Source organism: Diabrotica undecimpunctata, chromosome 4 (assembly GCF_040954645.1).
Source record: "Diabrotica undecimpunctata isolate CICGRU chromosome 4, icDiaUnde3, whole genome shotgun sequence".
NCBI lineage: Eukaryota > Metazoa > Arthropoda > Insecta > Coleoptera > Chrysomelidae > Diabrotica > Diabrotica undecimpunctata.
The window spans coordinates 6,333,099-6,351,076 of NC_092806.1; the positions used below are offsets into that span (position 1 = coordinate 6,333,099).

Here is a 17,978-nt window from a genome sequence, read left to right on the forward strand (position 1 = left end):
AAGAAAACTGAAGCCATGTGTATTGGAGGGACAAAACAGTCCATTATATTAGACGATGGGGTAGAAATTAGAAACTGTGATGAATACAAGTACCTGGGTATGAAGATAACTCAAGATGGAATACTCGATGCTGCTATAAAAGACAGAAACATACAGGGTAGAAAAGCCATATCCATGATGAACGGAATTCTGTGGGACCAAACAATATCTAAAGCGAACAAACAACTCATATACAACACCATACTTAAAAGTGTAATCACATATGGCAGCGAAGTTTGGCAAATGAAACAAAGAACAGAGAAACTGTTACTAGCAACAGAAATGGACTTCTGGAGAAGAGCAGCAGGAAAATCAAGAAGAGATCGGATACCAAATGAGAGAATGCGTGAAATGATGGGAGTCAAGCATACAATAGTTGATGACATAAAAACAAACCAGTTAATATGGTACGGCCATGTACAGAGAATGCCAGATGACAGGATTCCAAAACAGATTTTGACGTGGACACCACAAGGGAGAAGGAAAAGAGGAAGGCCGAGAAAAAGCTGGAGAGAGGGAATTAAAAAAGAACTAGAGGAAAGAGAAATCCCTCCAGGCCTATGGCTGAATAGAGAAGAATGGCGGTTAGGAGTCGGAAGGCGTCGGAGAACGCTGTAAACCGATAGTAGTAGTATCGTATATTTTCTGTTGGAGTTTGTTTTTAATATCAGCTTCTTTCAGTTTTCTAACATCTAATTTTGGAGTTCTTTGGGGTTTTCTAATACGTTTAAGCTTAAGCGTGACATTAGCGATTAGTGGGTTATGGTCTGATGTGATATTTGCTCCTGGATATGTGTTAACTGATTTGATGGTATTAAGATATCTCTCTTTAATCATTATATAATCGATTTGGTTTCTTCCCACTTTTTCCGGTCTATCTGCTGGTGAGTGCCATGTATATAACCGTCTCATTGGTAATTTAAAGAACGTGTTTGTGATTATTAGACTTTGTTCTTGGCAGAATTGTATTAGACGATCTCCTCTATCGTTACGTTCCCCTAGTGTTTAATCTCTCATTATTGTTTCAGCTCTTCCCTTGCCCATACTTTTGCATTGAATTTGCCCATAACTACATGTGAATTAAAAAATACAGACATAATTATGGATGAACAACTTGAGACAATTTTTGAAAATTACTTTTTTTCATTCACAAAAAATGCTTCCTTGCAATAAATTTTTAGTAAATCTGTTTTTTGTATCCGTCTAAGTTAGTTATTCTTTAAATATTCCAAAACTCTAATTTTAGACCTCCCGCTTCTATATTTTATTACAAAACAAAACAAACTAATACTTATAACTTCTTACGTGCTTAATTTTAGTTAATTTATACAACATCCAAACTTAGATCTTTACCTAAATAATTTAAATTGACGTTTAATCACCATCAGGATTATCTCGGGAGTTCCGAACAGGTTCGAAGGATTTGTAACATCAATCTAAAATGCAATAGAGCACGAAGTACTTCCCGAACTTTACAATTCCAATAAACAGCTGTATACCAATTAATCCAATGGTAACTAATTTAAGTGTTTTGAAATGATTTAGAAAATAATTTAAATCAAATAAAACAATCAATGTTATAAAAGTTAGAAAAAGATGATTAAAAATTAGCGAATCGATGAGAGCTAGAACTAAGAGTAAAGTAAAATTTCTTTAATCTATTTGTACAAGTTGTTTTAATTTTTCTTTTCTTGTTTTAAGTCTCATTTTCATCAAAGATGTTGGTAATAATTATCAATTTAAAAGCTGCACTTCTAATAAGTTGTTTTGAGCTACTACCATACCATTCTTTTATATCATTTACTATCCCCTTAATGTTATCTTGAATTATGAACCACGAGATGCCATATTTTCCTTTACGCAATATATATCTAGGATATTGCAGTTTTTTTGTTTTATTGTTCGATTAACTTCTTATTATTTATTATTCTTTCTGTAGCACTTGGACGTTCGTATTGTGATTTAAATCAATAGTTTAGGAGTTGAGCCATAAAAATCATACGAACAAGCTGAATTTTGCCTAAAATATTAATTTTGTGCCCCAAAAAAAGATGAAAAAAAGTTTACCACTTTTATCCCTGAGCTTCCCCATCAAACCGCTCTCGTAGAGGGGTAAAAACGCAAAAAAATCGATTGATAAAGAATCTCTACGCTGTAGAAAAAAAAAATGTTTCATATAAAAAATATTGCTGAGATAATTTTAATTAGCCCTTTTTGTGTAGAATGAACCGTTCTCTCAGAAAAAACACTTGAAGCGACCGACGATTTTGAATATCACTTACGCGCACGAAACCAAGATTCAATAAAAATTGTATCAGCTCGACAGTAAAAATTCAATATCTTTTGATCCAATTGTCCTATCGACAAAAATCAAAATGTGTTTTAACGGTAAAGACTGCAGCTTTCGCAGTGTTTGTATTTCGGCGCAAATGAACTTAGTTTTTATTAAAATGTTAAATAACTACGCGTGACGTGTAAAATTCCCGAGACACTACTGCATTCATCACTAATTAGTAGTGCAGTGATTTATGATCATAATTTGGCGTTATTGGACACAGAGCCATCTTTTGTTTTGATATTGGACTTATCGCCCTAATAAATTTTGGCCATTCTTATTCTCCTACATATTTTGGTCTCGCAAAAGCCTGCACTACTAATGTAGAAACCTAGATATTTCAAACTGGTCCAAGTTTGTTTGGAGTGGGTTTAAATAATTGACTATTCTAAAATGTATTTTTGTTTATTGATATTAAGACCACATTTATTGTTTTGGTTTCCACTACCAGTGGGTAGCAGTCTTGAGTTAATAGTGTTGTATGGTCTACATATCTAAGTTTTGAGACTTTTTTGCCTGTCATAGAGATATCGCTATGTCATTTGTCAAGAACTTTTCTGATTATATATTCCACATAAGAAGTTAAAAAGACTTCTTACATAGAAGATAAAATACATACTTAAAGGTCTTCTCTATTGGACTTCAAACCTTTAAAAAGGTTGAACTTATAATTTTTAATACATATTCTGGTTTCATTATTTTTGTATAGATTTTTCACAAGAGCTGAGAGATGATCACTAACTCTCATCTCATGCAAAATTTTCCACAAAACTTTCCAGTTTATACAGTCAAATGCCCTTTGGTAAACCAAAAATTTTGAATTCTCTTGTTTTCTTGAGCTCTCGTATATTGAGAATTTGCTCACTTGTGCCCTTAACCTCAACAAAATCTGCGTTTTCTTGTGGTATTTGTCGATTCAGGTATGTCTGCATACGATATATGATGATTCTCAATAGAATTTTACTCGAGTGTGAAATTAGCGAGATGGTTCGATAGTTACTAAATATTGTAGGTGCACCTTTCTTATAAATTTGGAGTAAATAGCTCAGTACAACAATCTCTGGACCATTTGCTGATTCTCCATATCTGATTGCACACTTTCCACATTAATTGGAGACTTTAACCTATGCTTTTTAAAATATTGGTTGTGATATCATCGCAACCAGATAATTTATTTTTTTTAAGAAGTTTAAAGGCTTTATTAACCCGTAAGGGGTAAGCTGGAGTCACTCAGACCTATTGGTATTCAATGAGTATTTGACTAGGGTACTGTGAACATGTTCAAATTAGAAATAAGAGTCTCAGTAACTCCATCTCATCGTTAAGTTTTGTAATTGGTATCAAATTAAATATTTTTGTAAAACCTGTTATTTTTAGATGAATTTGGTTTCTAGTACATTAGAATATTAGGCAATAATTTTGAAGGTACTGTTTTAAGATAGTATAATGAGTCGAGTTACAAATACTTCAGGACTTTAATAAACGAAACTGGAAACCAAAACAATGAAATAAAAAGACGTATTGAAATTGCCAGGGCCACCTTCATAAAGATAAGGAAATTCTCCTAAAACAGAGATATAAGCATCCTTTTACGATTAAGAATGCTAAGGCCTAATAAAAAGGAAACACTGGCAGAGCTTCCCAAAACAGATGAAACACGACGTCTGCGGAACACAAAAAGAAATATGGGGAATGATGAGAAGACAAAGAAAAGAGATGAAAGAACTAATAAAAACGAAACACATTCAGAAGAAAACATGGGTAGGTTACGAGTAAAGAATAAAAATCTGGTTTTGTTTGAATTTATTTGAATTCCCATTTCCTCTCCTACTTTGTGAATACGATCAAGCAGAACTTGGAGACCTTCAATATTTTGTGACACAATTACTGTATCTTTCGCGTATCTAATTACATTAAGTAGTTCCCCGTTGGTTTTGATTCTATATAACTGTCTTTTAAGTGATTTTTTAAGTACTTAGTTCAGGTAAACGTTAAACAATTTTGGGGATATATTGCAACCCTGTCTGACTCTTTGTTGTATGGAGATTTCGTCGGTGTAATTGTCTTCAATTTTTGCAATAGAAGTTTGAATATGATACATATTTTTAATTGTAATGTATTTAATGTATACCACCTTGTCAAACGCCTCGAAAAATATGGGCCTGCAAGTAAATGAAAATAAAACTAAGATAATGGCATCAACACCCAACAATAGAGCCAGAAACATCGGCCACCAATTCACGGTTGATAATTCTACCGTTGAAGTGGTGAACAAATTCACATACTTAGGCTCCCTGATCACCAAGGAGAACGTCATGACGGAAGAAATCAAGCGAAGAATAATCCTAGCAAACAAATGCTATTTTGGACTGAGTTGACATATGAGAAGCAGAAACTTAAGCCAAAAAACAAAAATATACATATACAAAACCCTTATACAACCAGTGTTGACATATGGGTCGGAGACATGGACCATTTTCAAGGCAGATGAAAATCTCCTGCTTATATTTGAACGAAGGATCCTGAGAAGAATATTTGGTGGCATCTGTGAAAATGGTGTTTGGAGAAGCAGGTACAACTATGAGATATATCACAGATATAAACATATATTTGGTGGTAAAGACGTAGTATCCTTTATAAAAATAGGAAGACTAAGATGGGCAGGACATCTGGCAAGATCACAGCAGAACAACCCTCCTAGAAGAATCCTTATGTCACAAGCTGTGGGAAGTAGAAGTAGGGGTAGGCCAAAACTCAGATGGAGGGATGGTGTAAATGAGGATGGTAGACAAATAGGCGCAGCAAACTGGCAACAGTTGGCAATGGATAGAACTGACTGGCGTAATAGACTTGGGAAGGTCGAGGCTCTTTTATAGGGCTGTAGCACCAATGATGATGATGAAATATTTTTAATTACACGAATATCTTTGTCATCTATTCCTGTATTTTTTAACATCTAAAATAATTTTACATGCTGTTTTTTATCGAATGCCTTTTCGTAGTCAACGAAGCATGCAAATACGTATTTTCCTTGATCATGGCGTTTTTGTAAGATAATATTATAATGCGCAAAAAGTACCTCTCTAGTTTTCACAGCGCTTCTAAAACCAAATTAGACATCTTCGAGATCTTCTTCGCTTCTTCTTTTTTTGGTGTCTATTCTTTCGAATATTGGCGATCATTCTGGCCAAAAATATTTTAATAACTGATGCTTTAAATAGATTATTTGTTGTTGTGGGAAACCATTTACTCAGGTTTTTTAACCATTAATTATTTCTCATTATGTGTCCGAGATATTTCAACTTTTTCTTTTTAATCGTGTACATCACTTCTCTTTCTTATCCCATTCTTCGTAATACAGTCTCGTTGGTTATCTTGCCCGTCCATGATATCCTTAGGATTCTTTTGTATATTTTTCTTCTGTATATTCTACATCTTCTTCCAGATGTTGCTATAGCAACATCTCGAATGATTCAAGTAGTTTTTTCTCCATCGCTTTAGTGAGTGTCCAGGATTCAACTCCGTAGTATAATATCGAGAAGATATAACATCGTAGGAGCCTTACTTTTATCTCCAGATTAAGGTTGTGGCTTTTAAAGAGTTTGGCCATGTTGTTAAATGTACTCCTAGTCTTCTCTATTCGACATTTTATTTCCTGTGAGTGATCCATTGTTCGTTTACTATTGTCCCAAGATAGGTAAACTGTTTTACTTGGTCCACTGGTGTATTCTTGATAAGCATTCGGACGTTTCTAATTTTATTTTTGCTGATGACCATAAATTTAGTTTTTGATATGTTTACTTTTAGTCCAAATCTTTCACTTACTTTCTTTGCATTTAAGTCTAATTCTGTTGTTAACTATTTTTAGAAAAATCTTAAGAGTATGGCTTATTAGGCAAATTAATCGATATTTTGTGCATTGCGTAACATTGTGTTTTAGGTGTTTGTATATCTAAATAATTTTAGCATTAATAACGTTTACCTAAATTTACATAAGAAGCTCGTTGTTATAATTTACTCGTATTAAGTGTTTTTGTCGCTTTTTGTCCTCGTACATACTCACAGGTTGTGCCGATGCGGCCCATACAACGTTCATTAAAAGTAAGATATAAAAACGGCACTGCATAATTGCAGCTGAACCTGCTTGTGGGAGTTGTACAATTACTCCCATGAGCGCCATTAAATACTATCACTAGAACTACTCTAATTCAATTCTAACTAGCGCTACAGTCAGGGGGCCAGAAATTACTTCATACCGTCGCATTGATGTGATATACGTGAGTCATTAAATGGGATACTCTTTGTATAAATTATTAACGGTGTTGGGTTTATAAAAAGAAATAATCTGTATGATTTAAAAATGATTTAAAAAATGATATAAACTTCCTATCTTTTACTCTTTTTTAAATTGTACGTATTTTATTCGTTATTCATTAAAACACAGGATGTATGCTAAATTTCCCTGACTAAAGACGTGGCATCCTAACCTTTATAGATATAACAAAAGCATACGACAGCGTACCAGTAGTGTAGCATTTCAAACCACCTTGTATGTATTAAAATACCGAAGAATATTTTTAATGTATTTCTATTTCCTATCGTACATGTATCGTACAGTATCATACAGAAAATTCCTTCTCACCATTATGGGCGATTTTAATATCTCCATAAGATTGGAGCTGGAGATAAGACACAGTACAGTAAAGCACATGGACTTGGAGTCAAAAATGAGAGAGGAAACCTCCTAGAAAAATTCGCAGAAGACTCAGAACTAGTTGTCACCAACACATTCTTCCAATTACCACCTCGCAAGCTGTATACGTGGAAATCCCCTCAAGACAGACCTGGAAGAATGATTAGGAATCAAATAGACTACATTTTAGTCAATAAAAGACTCTGAACCAGCTTTACATCTGTCAAGACTAATCCTGGAGTAGACTTGGAGACATACTACGTTCTACTGGTGGGAGTATTTCGAGTCAAACTCAAAACAGCGCAGAAAAGGAAAGCACAATCATACGACCTACGTATGCTGAAAGACCTTGATACGAGGATGAGAGTCCAAGCTACGTTAAAGAAGACTGCAATTAGAGACGAATCGAACGAAATACAAACGATCAAACATATTACAGAAATAGTGCAAAACGTAAAGGATAAACACCTAAAGACAGATATATTAATAAAGAAAAAATCATGGATGACGGATGAGACCCTGAAAATAATGGGCGAGAGAAGAGAAGACAAAAATGACCCATACAAATATAAAACCATAAATATATTAATAAGAACAAAAATCAGAGAAGCGAGAGAAAAAGAAGCAAGGGAAAGATGCGAAGAAATTGAGACTCTGCAGTCAAAGTACGATAGTCACAATGTACATAGAAAAGTTAAAGAACTCACAGAGGGGCTAAGACGAAGGCAGAAAGGAAATATAACTGATTCTGATGAAAACATCATCTTGAATAAACTTAGTAAAATAAGAACGTGGAAAGAATATCTAGGAAAACTATTTGAAGACCAAATCCTTTGAGCTAGAAAGGTAAAGCTAAAGGTAGCTAGAGGTAAATGATGGACCAAGAATATTACAGCAGAAAGTTTATTCCGCAATAACACAGTTAAAGAATGGCAAAGCGGCAGGGCCTGATAATATGCAAGTAGAACTACTCAAACTAATGGACAACGAATCAATAGCAATAATCGCAAAGATATTCAACAACATATACAACTCTGGAGAAATACCAACAGAATGGCTGAAATCTAAGTTTATTGCACTTGCAAAAACCAGGAGCCAAAAAATGCGAAGATTACCGTACTATAAGTCTCATGAGTCATCTCCTAAAATTGTTCCTAAAGATAATTCATAAGAGAATCTACAAGCTGTGTGAAAGTCAAATTTCCCTTAACTAGTTCGGGTTCTCAATGCTGTTGGTACTAGAGAGGCTTTGTTCTCAGTACAAGTCTTATTTCGGAGATGCAGAGACGTCAACTGCGACGTATATGCATGTCTGGTTGATTACGAGAAAGCGTTTGATCGAGTACAGCACGCCAAGATGATGCAAATATTAAAAGAAACAGGAATTAACAACCAAGTTCTGAAAATAATTAGAAATCTTTACTGGAATCAGACAGCAAATCTCATAGTTGAAGGTAAACGCACTAACTATGTGAAAATCATACGTGAAGTGAGACAAGGCTGTATTTTGTCTCCTCTAATCTTCAATCTGTACCCTGAAGGAATATTTATCGAAGTTTTTCACGAAACTGAAAAAAGGTATTTTACTAAATGGTTACCGGCTAAACAATATCAGATATGCAGATGACACCATAGTATATGTGGACCAATTAGAAGACCTACAAGTTCTTATGAATAAAGATAATTAGCAAGAAAAGGATAACAGAAGGTCAACTCTACGTCAACCAATCCCCTGTAAAAATAATCACGCTATGCAACTACCTCGGCACCATAATAAATGAAGAATGGACCAACAACCAGGAGATTAGAGCACGCATCTTAAAAGCTAAATCCACCTTCAGTCGGATGGGTGCCTTGAATCGTGGACCTTGAACGAAGATTTATGCAGAAAACTGGAAGCATTTAAGATGTGGCTATATCGGAGAATACTTAAGATCCCGTGGACTAACTAAGTCACAAATGAAGAGGTCCTCAGAAGAATAAATAAGAACCGAGAGATACTGACCACTATCAAATCTCGAAAGTTATAGTTCTTCGGAAATATTATGCGAAATAAATCCAGATATGCTCTCCTTTAAGCCATCCTGCAAGGAAAAATATTTGGAAAACGAGGTCCAGGAAGAAGAAGAACATCTTGGTTAAAGAACCTCAGAATCAGGTTCAATACAACATCTGTGCAGCTTTTCCGCGCTACTGCAGATAAGGTAAAGATTGCCATAATGATAGCCAACATTCGTACTGGATAGGCACATCAAGAAGAAGAAGAATCGTACATGTTAAAACACCAAAATATTTTTTTAATCCTTTTGCATCGTTGATAATATAAACATTTCTGGTTTGTTTATAATAATTTTTAATTGCATTTTTTGATCATGAAGCCGCTTTAGGATATTTTGAGCGTCAAATAAACAGAAATATTTCTGTTTATGCTTTTGTTTATACCGAGTTGGGTGAACGATTTTTAAAGATTATGAAATCACTACCGATGGAGCCGTTATCAAGAGCAGTTCGTTTCGTTTGTTTAGTTCGAATTGTCATCAAATTTGTAATGGTTTTTTTCGTTATTGGTTTTTGTTATCGGAAATAGTGAAGTTTGGTAGTATGTGTAGTTATAGATTAAAGTTGTAGTTAAGATCTTGACGTGTAAAGAGCTCTGGTGTGTATTCTTCAAAAAGCCGGCAGATAATGTTTGTGGAAAGGTAAATTCAATCAAATGAAAATGTGGTAGTTTTGCTGAATTAATCACCGATTTGTTATAAAATATGTATTGTATTGTCTCCTAAATGGAAGATTTGTAAGCAGTGGTACCATATTAAGTGTCCACATGTTTTCAAGGCCTGTTTGAAAAGCCAAACTTTGAAGATTGCAATCTTCTTAACCCAAATCCTGTAGCATTTTTATATTCCTTCATATGTATTGAAATCACTCCTTATATGTTAAAACATCGAATAATGTTTTCCATGTATTTCTGTTTCCTAGTAAAAAAAGATAATCCAAATCCAGACGACGGTAAATTTCTCATCAAGGCAACATCTCGATTGACAAGGATGTAATACACCACAGTGTGGAAAATTGTTACAGATAGAATTCAACCTCGTAAAAAGCGGAGTGACTTTTCTACATATAAAGCAGCAAATGAAAAAGACGCTGAGGTAATTAGAAGAGCAGTTTATAATTTCTATTCAAAGAACCTAGTTACAACGCTTAGTATGATCTACGATCAACTTGTTAAAGAATATTCTATTTCGTACTCCCCTTTAACTTTATCAAGGTTTTTGAATCACATTGGTTTTCGATACAAGAAAATTAATAAGCGATCATCAATAATGGATTCCCCTCGACTTATTAACTGGAGAAACGAATACTTGGATGCTATATCTAAATTAAGAGATGAAGGAAGACCAATATTTTATCTGGATGAAAGATGGTTCGATAGCCACGATACTGCTCAAAAAGGTTGAACAGACGACTCTATTAAGTGTGCTCCCAATTATCCAATTAATAGAGGTCAGCGAATAATTATTCTAAACATTGGATCCAAAAATGGCTGGCTTGGAGGAGAAAGTTTTTTACTATCTGCAAAAAACATTTAAAAGTTTCAAAGCTGGATTACTATGAAAATATGACGAGTAACTTGTTTAAGGAATGGTATGAAAAGAAAGTGTTGCCAAATTTGCCTCCAAAAAGTTTTATTGTAATGGATAACATGACGTATCACAGCGAATAAATTAGAAAAATCCGCAGTGTAGGCTCGACGAAAAAACAAATATCTGATTTTTTGTATGAAACTTATTTGTACTACAAAAAAAGAAATGTTGGAAGTTCTTCACACAAAAGTATTTGAGAAACAGTCTGTTATAGACGAATTAGCCAAACGTGATGTTCATATTATATTGCGATTACCTCCTTATTACTGTGTTTTCAACCCTATTAAATTATTCTGTAGTCAACTTAAGGGAAGTTTACGGCGAAACAACTGCTGTCCAAAATTTAGTAGCCAAGTGTTTCACATGTTATAAAAACGGAAGATCATTACAGAACATTAACCTCACATATTAAACGAATAATTATAACATTAGATGATGACGATTCTACTGAAGATGACAGCGATAGTAACATAGAGTTGTAATTTGTAATTATTTTTTTCCATCTAAACTTCAAATTTTATTTTTTTATGTAATTGTTTCTAATTTTATTATGTTCCCTTTTTTAATTCTGATTTTTACTACGACTCTTTTAATCTTTTACTGTTATTAACATTATTTTCCTTATTATTTCTTTAATTTGTTCATTTCTCTTATTTCATTGTACATAATAACATACCTATAACTACACAGATATAGATACGTATTAAACATATGATATGATATTTAATTTTATATTTATTATTCCAACCCTATTAAAATATTATATATATTTGAATTTTTTTGTTAATTTTAGCGAATCCTCTCCTGGAAGGGGGGGGGGGTGATCCCACCAGCGTCAGTCATAATTTCTTATATCTTGACGGAAACTATAATATTTATTTAATTTCAATTTTACTAAATCATATTTCACTTACTTTTTATTTAATCAATTTAAATTTATATTAAATAATCACACACACACACACACACACACACACACACATATATATATATATATATATATATATATATATATATATAATATTGGCATAATTGCTGTATATTCTGTACGAGACAGCACCCTAATACAAGTTTTATTGTATACAATAATATATAAATTATACAACTATATTTTCAGCATTTCGTTTACCATGTACCGTTGACCTGAAGATGCATAACAAATTATAATATGCGAAACCTGTCGTCGCTGGTAAAATAAATTGATTGTAAGTGTTATTCTTATTTATTTTTACCTCTAATAACCATATTAAAAATTCGCTTTTAAAAACAATACAAACAGAGAGAAAAACAGATAGAAACAAAAAACTTGTAGAATGAGGATCAAGGACTAATAAAAAGAACCAAATACAACTAGATGCAATAGGGGCAGATCATTTAACGAGGATAATAGGAAACTGGATTGCAACTGCCCAAAAAAAGAGAGCAGCTTCTATACGTTTATACGAGTCTGTGGACGGGTCTGTGATGTCTTTTTACAACATTAGTGTAATTTTATTACTATATATTACCAATTTTTTATATATGCATAATATAAAAATACATGAGAAATGATTCATAGTGCTAAGGAGATCCTGTGCTTAAATTAAAATATAAATCAAATGAAAAATTTAACAATTAATTTTATTCTTATTTTCCTTGTATAAAAAAGCTAAGTTTTCTATATACTACTCTTAAGGGACATACTTTGTAAAAAACTCTTTCTTGAAATTGAATCCCCATTTATGTGCTTCAGTACACAAAGAAAGAAACCGAACCCCGATACATTTCTGTATCCATTCACTGATGGATAAAGCAAACATTTACATATGCTGAAAGAAGTGCCAAGTCTCTCGACCAGGGATATCCACTTCTTGTTTATTCTTGTTGCATCCATTTGTCACATGCCGGCACAAAAATCCACTGCGGAATCTGATGCTCAACGGGACGAGAATTTCCCAGGGCGGAAGCTAGTTTCCGTCCAGTCCGAGGTTGGTGAATAAAAGAGCTTAAGTTATTTTAAGCTTAAACTGATAAAATACTTTATCAGATAAAGAGTATAGGATAGAAGAGACTATAGTAACGTACATATAATATAATAATATGGATTATTTATTTCTTGAATAAAAAATATCAAAATTTATTTAACGTGGGATAAAATGATATCAAAAGTCAATATTATGTAAATACCTTTTACTAAAAGACGTACTAGATCTGGAAGGCCAAAATAAAAGTTTATGTTGTTTTGTTTTTTGTCCCAATTTATCTATAATATAAAAAAAGCATGCCAAAAGCAAATATATTGTCTTTAATTAGATGCTTTTCATCTTTAAATTTAATAAAAACAAAGTATGTACGAGACGTCATCGAAATGTTGGAAGCGAAGCTTCTATACTGATTGATTGTTGTATTACTTTTTGCTATATAGTAAAATGTTGAGGCGAGCGTCACGGAACTAGCGCCACAAGATGGCGTCGTCAACTGTATGAAAAATAACTAAATAAAATAAAATACATACATTAAATGAGAAGTTAAAAATTAAATATTTGCCAATAAACGATTCGATTCACAATTATCGTCAAAATTTAAATGTCATAAATGTCATCTGATATGAAATAAAGCTCTAACAGAAGTAGACAATGTATGCTTAGTTAATACTTTGACAGATGGGGTTAGGAACAAACAATAATTTATTGAATTATTTGAATATAATATAACTAGTGATTTTGTTCGTCACCATATGAATAGGGATCCAATCAATTGCGATCTACTGTTACTCCACTTAATTTTTTCTGACTTTCTTTCTATTTAAGGCTAGGACGTAAACAAAATAAAATTTTAGTCTATTGTACAACTTTCATAACAAAGTTACTTTTGGAGAATCTGTTAACTTTAGCGTAAAGTCGTTTTATGATCGATCTACGTACAAAAACCAGCGTAATTTTAGTTTGGCAATTCATTTGTTGGAAAAGCTCGAGTTTTGTATTATATTTTTTACCGATCACCCAATTCTTAGCCAATATTTTAAGATCAACAAACTTTAAACTTTCAAAATAGTTAAAAAATTGAATAGCGACTAAATACATAATACATGTATATATTAAAGACTCTTCTGAGGTTTTTCCATAACACTAACATATTTTTTAATGTTAGCTTAAACATTCATCTTCAAAATTGTCTTCATTTTGATCTCTCGCTGAGGTATGACATGTGGCTGTAGATTTTCAACTTAACAGATACTTCAATTGGATAAATATTACCTAAACCTTCTCTTCCATGCATAAAAAGTTCTGTTACATGTCTGGTTTTAATATGGAATTCATTATAGAAAATTTCTTCATGGATTGTTAGTGTACTCCTTAAAAATTTCTTCACTGTATAATCACTAATCAGAATTTCCAAGTAACAACCCATTTCTATTATCTTCATTGAAACTTTTTTTTTTAATTATCAAGATTTTGGAAACATTGAATGCGTCAACTAAGTGAACAAAAAGAGGTAAAATGCCTCTTTTTATAATCTTTTATTCACAACTATTTACCATATGTTCTCAGAATATCGATCACTGTCGGTTTACTTAATCTGAACCACTTAAAAAAGTCTATATCGTTACAAAAATTAAAATGGTCGACTTTGCCTTAAATATTACATTTTTACACAAGTTTATAAACATTAACCATTGAACTCTTCGAATTAAATCTTCTTATGCCAGATCCATGTCCTTTACTCACAAGAAACAAGAATATATAGGTTAATAATAGTTGTACAAAACCTACAACATAATAACAGACTACAATAAAGACAGATAACTTCTTATTCGGTACTTTATTTGGCAAATAATTATTTTATATTTTATAATTTATGATTCGCTACCCATGGCAACGCGGCTTATAGGTCTTGATTTCTCGATTTACTTATATTGATTGGCCCCAAGCTTAATTTAAAATGCATCCCAAGTAAGTGATAATTTCTAGATACTCATTCTAATTATTCAGTTCCGTTTACGTTGATCTTAATGTTATATGAATTTTCTGGCTAATAGTAATAATCATATTGTTTGTATTCTTTAATGGTAATTTTTATACCATCTGCTTTACCTAGTATCGATTTACTAAAACATATTATAATTAATAACGAATTTTATTTAGAGGCTATAAAAATAAATATAACTGTACACGTTACCTGAGTAGTAGAAAATTCCACTAAAAATTGGGTTGTCAGGTGTGGGGTTCGAACCCACGCTCCCTCTCGGGAACCAGAGCTTAAATCTGGCGCCTTAGACCGCTCGGCCAACCTGACATACTTTAGTTTTAATAATCTACTTAAAAGTTGATACTTATCGGTATTATTTAAAAATATTTATAATATAATATGGTAAACACTAGTGAATAAATATTCTTACTGAAATTATGCAACCCAAAATACAGACAATCCATTAATTCCAAACTATTAGTTTAATAGGCGCCTGGCTTTGGTCGAAAAAGGTCAATTTCATACTCACAAGCTGATTTGTTTTATGCGATAGATTATGATGCCAATATGCTGTGTTTAAAAGTTTACCGAAAATTTTCCGTGGCGAGCTAAATGTCTGTTAGTAGTTCAGATTGTTTTTCTAGGTGGCGTAGTTACCCTACCGGACAAACAGTGTGACTTGTCGTCCTAGCCTTTAATATAAATAGATTTATTTAAAATATAGATAATAAAACTATTTAATTTTAAAGATATCTAAATTTTTAAAACATAAAATACAGTATAGATGTTCGCGCTAGTCTACTGTATCGCCCACCGTAGCATCTTTGTTTTTATTCATTTGAAACGCCTCTTAATGCCATTATGGATGGAATACAACATTCTCTGTCCCTCCACCACGGCTTCAAACAACGCTGAATTTGTCCAACAGCATATGTTATATTGATTTTAAGGGCCGCTGTAGTTTGTGGTTTATTCTCACAAATTTGCAACTTAAGAAAACCTCACACGAGAGAGTCTAATGGAGGTTAATCACACTTTTGAGTTAAATAACTTGTTTACTCAAATTGTTAATGCAAAATGTCCAATGTGACATGAGCGCCATGGCACGCAACATTTTATATAATTAAAGCTACATATCGTTAATGTCCCTATAATCCAATTCGGACTAAAAGAAAATGGTAATAATCGACTTATAGCGTTCGCAGTTCACCATTCTCGACATTCTCAAAGTACTTTAGACCGATAACGTCGCCAGCTCAAAATTCACACCACCAAACAGTAACTATTTAAGGATACATTGGACACTTTTATATCTCATCTAGATTGGTATGGTCTCAAATTCAATAACAATGTTTTTTGACGTATCCACACATCGCTGTGAATTATTATTCAATAAAAATTAGGGACAGTTTCCAACGGATTCAGAACCAATTCATCAAATGTGCATCGTTGTCTATGGGCATCTATTTTCAACTCTTGGGTTAATTAAATTTTTTACAAATGTGAGCAAGGCCCGATTCAACTGTCTTACCTTAGCATCTTACCTTACTGGATGAACGGACGAAGATAATAATACTGGGGTACTGATCCCTTCCTATCGTAATTGGCGACTGGGATAGAATGAGAGGTAGTGAGCCATCAATCAAGAGTTTAAGACCGCAGAAATGTATGCAGGACACAGTTTGTCTCACTTCAATAAATGTAAGTACAGTAACGTAGCCATTGTTTGAGGTATCGATAGTCAGTATTATGGCTGCAAGAAGGAAGTTTATAAGTCGCACCAGTCTGCGCTTTTAGTATCCCTGGCGATCTCAAATGGGATCACTATACTCTCATTCCACTTAACCTCTATGCGGAAGACTACAAGTTCATATTTGTCTAGCATGTTCAGTCTAACATGAGAGGTCGGAACTTTATTCCTACCTCTGTTCACCGGTGCACTCATACAGGGATAACAAGCAGGTGTTCGAGTGGAAACACAGGTACGACGGGGAGGGCGGAGCCCCACGCTGTGGCTAGCCTACCAACTTGATCTGGCGACGGACTCGTTATTTTTCCAGACTAAGATAAAAATACCTTCTGCAATGTAAAACAAAACTTACATGCATTATCCAAATCGAGGCTTCTTGTCGGATTGTCTGCATTCGGGAGTCTTCACGGACTTCAAAACCCAGGGTGGGAAGGGTAAAGAGATATCAAAACAGAAAAATTACCGCCTCCTACCACAGAGCAATAGTATTTAGTAAGTGATAAAATATTTAGAAGGATTTTAATAAATAAGTTAAAATTTTGTTCATTTTGATGATATCCGAGAAATATAGTGAACAAAAACCGAAGACTAAGAAAGTCATTGTTAATAATTCTGAACAAGAATCGGCTACATATGAAAATTCTTCTTCTTTCTCTTTATAAGCAATTCTGCCTGTTCATTGGCGGATTAATTAATACCTTGGATTAATACATGGTACGGACATGTCAGAAGAGCAGACCAAAATCGGTGGATAAATAGAATAATAGAGTGGAGCCCGATAGGAAGAAGAAAGAGAGGCAGACCCCGAAGATCTTTCAGAGATGAGGTGGACGAAGCAATGAGTAGAAGAAACCTACAGGAAGGGGACTGGCTAAACAGGAAAAATTGGAGAAAACGGTTGAGTGAAGGAATACAGTGAAAACTGTGGAAATCCTTGTATATATATATATGGATTAATACAAAGGTTGTCACTCCATTGTTTGCGCGGTCGTCTTGCCAATTGGTGACTTATCTCTTGCTACTTTGACGACACGGATCTGCTCCATTCTGCTTATGTGATTATTCCATCCTTTTTTTCTATTTTGTGTCCATTTATTTATACACTGTACGTTACATTTTCTTCTAATGTCTTCACTTCTCTTTTAATCTCTCAGCGCATTTCCTGTAATTCTTCGAAGTTCTCTCATCTCTGCCGTTATCAGTAGCCTTTGCGTTGTGGCTGCGTCGGGTCTTATTTCGGAGGCATATGTCATTATTGGTCTTACACTGGCTTTATAAATTATTGAATTCATCTTAGTGTTAATGTGTCTGTTTCACCATGTAGTGTTATTAAGGCATCTTGTCTCTCATTTCGTTGTCCTGGTCTCCACAGCTAGACAGTGTAGTTCCCAGGTATTTTATTTCCATTGAAGTTTCAACTTCATGTTATCAGTATTCGCTCCGTGCGTGACCATGGTAGGAGTACCTTAAAACGATGCCAGCGTGCGTAGCGGCGAAATATGACAAAATTGGACACTATGTTTTTACGCATAAATTTTATCAAAAATGTGTGCAAATACACGTTGC

The 17,978-nt window shown here is 33.6% G+C and overlaps 1 protein-coding gene and 1 non-coding gene across 2 annotated transcripts in view; both read right to left on the reverse strand.

Annotated features, from left to right (window-relative positions):
• LOC140438054 (dopamine receptor 2-like) overlaps window positions 1-17,978 on the reverse strand; it is a 580,832-nt gene that overhangs the window by 321,181 nt on the left and 241,673 nt on the right. The window lies entirely within an intron of this gene.
• On the reverse strand, window positions 14,906-14,989 carry TRNAL-UAA (transfer RNA leucine (anticodon UAA)). The gene has a single exon. It is a non-coding gene; the product is annotated as a tRNA-Leu (tRNA).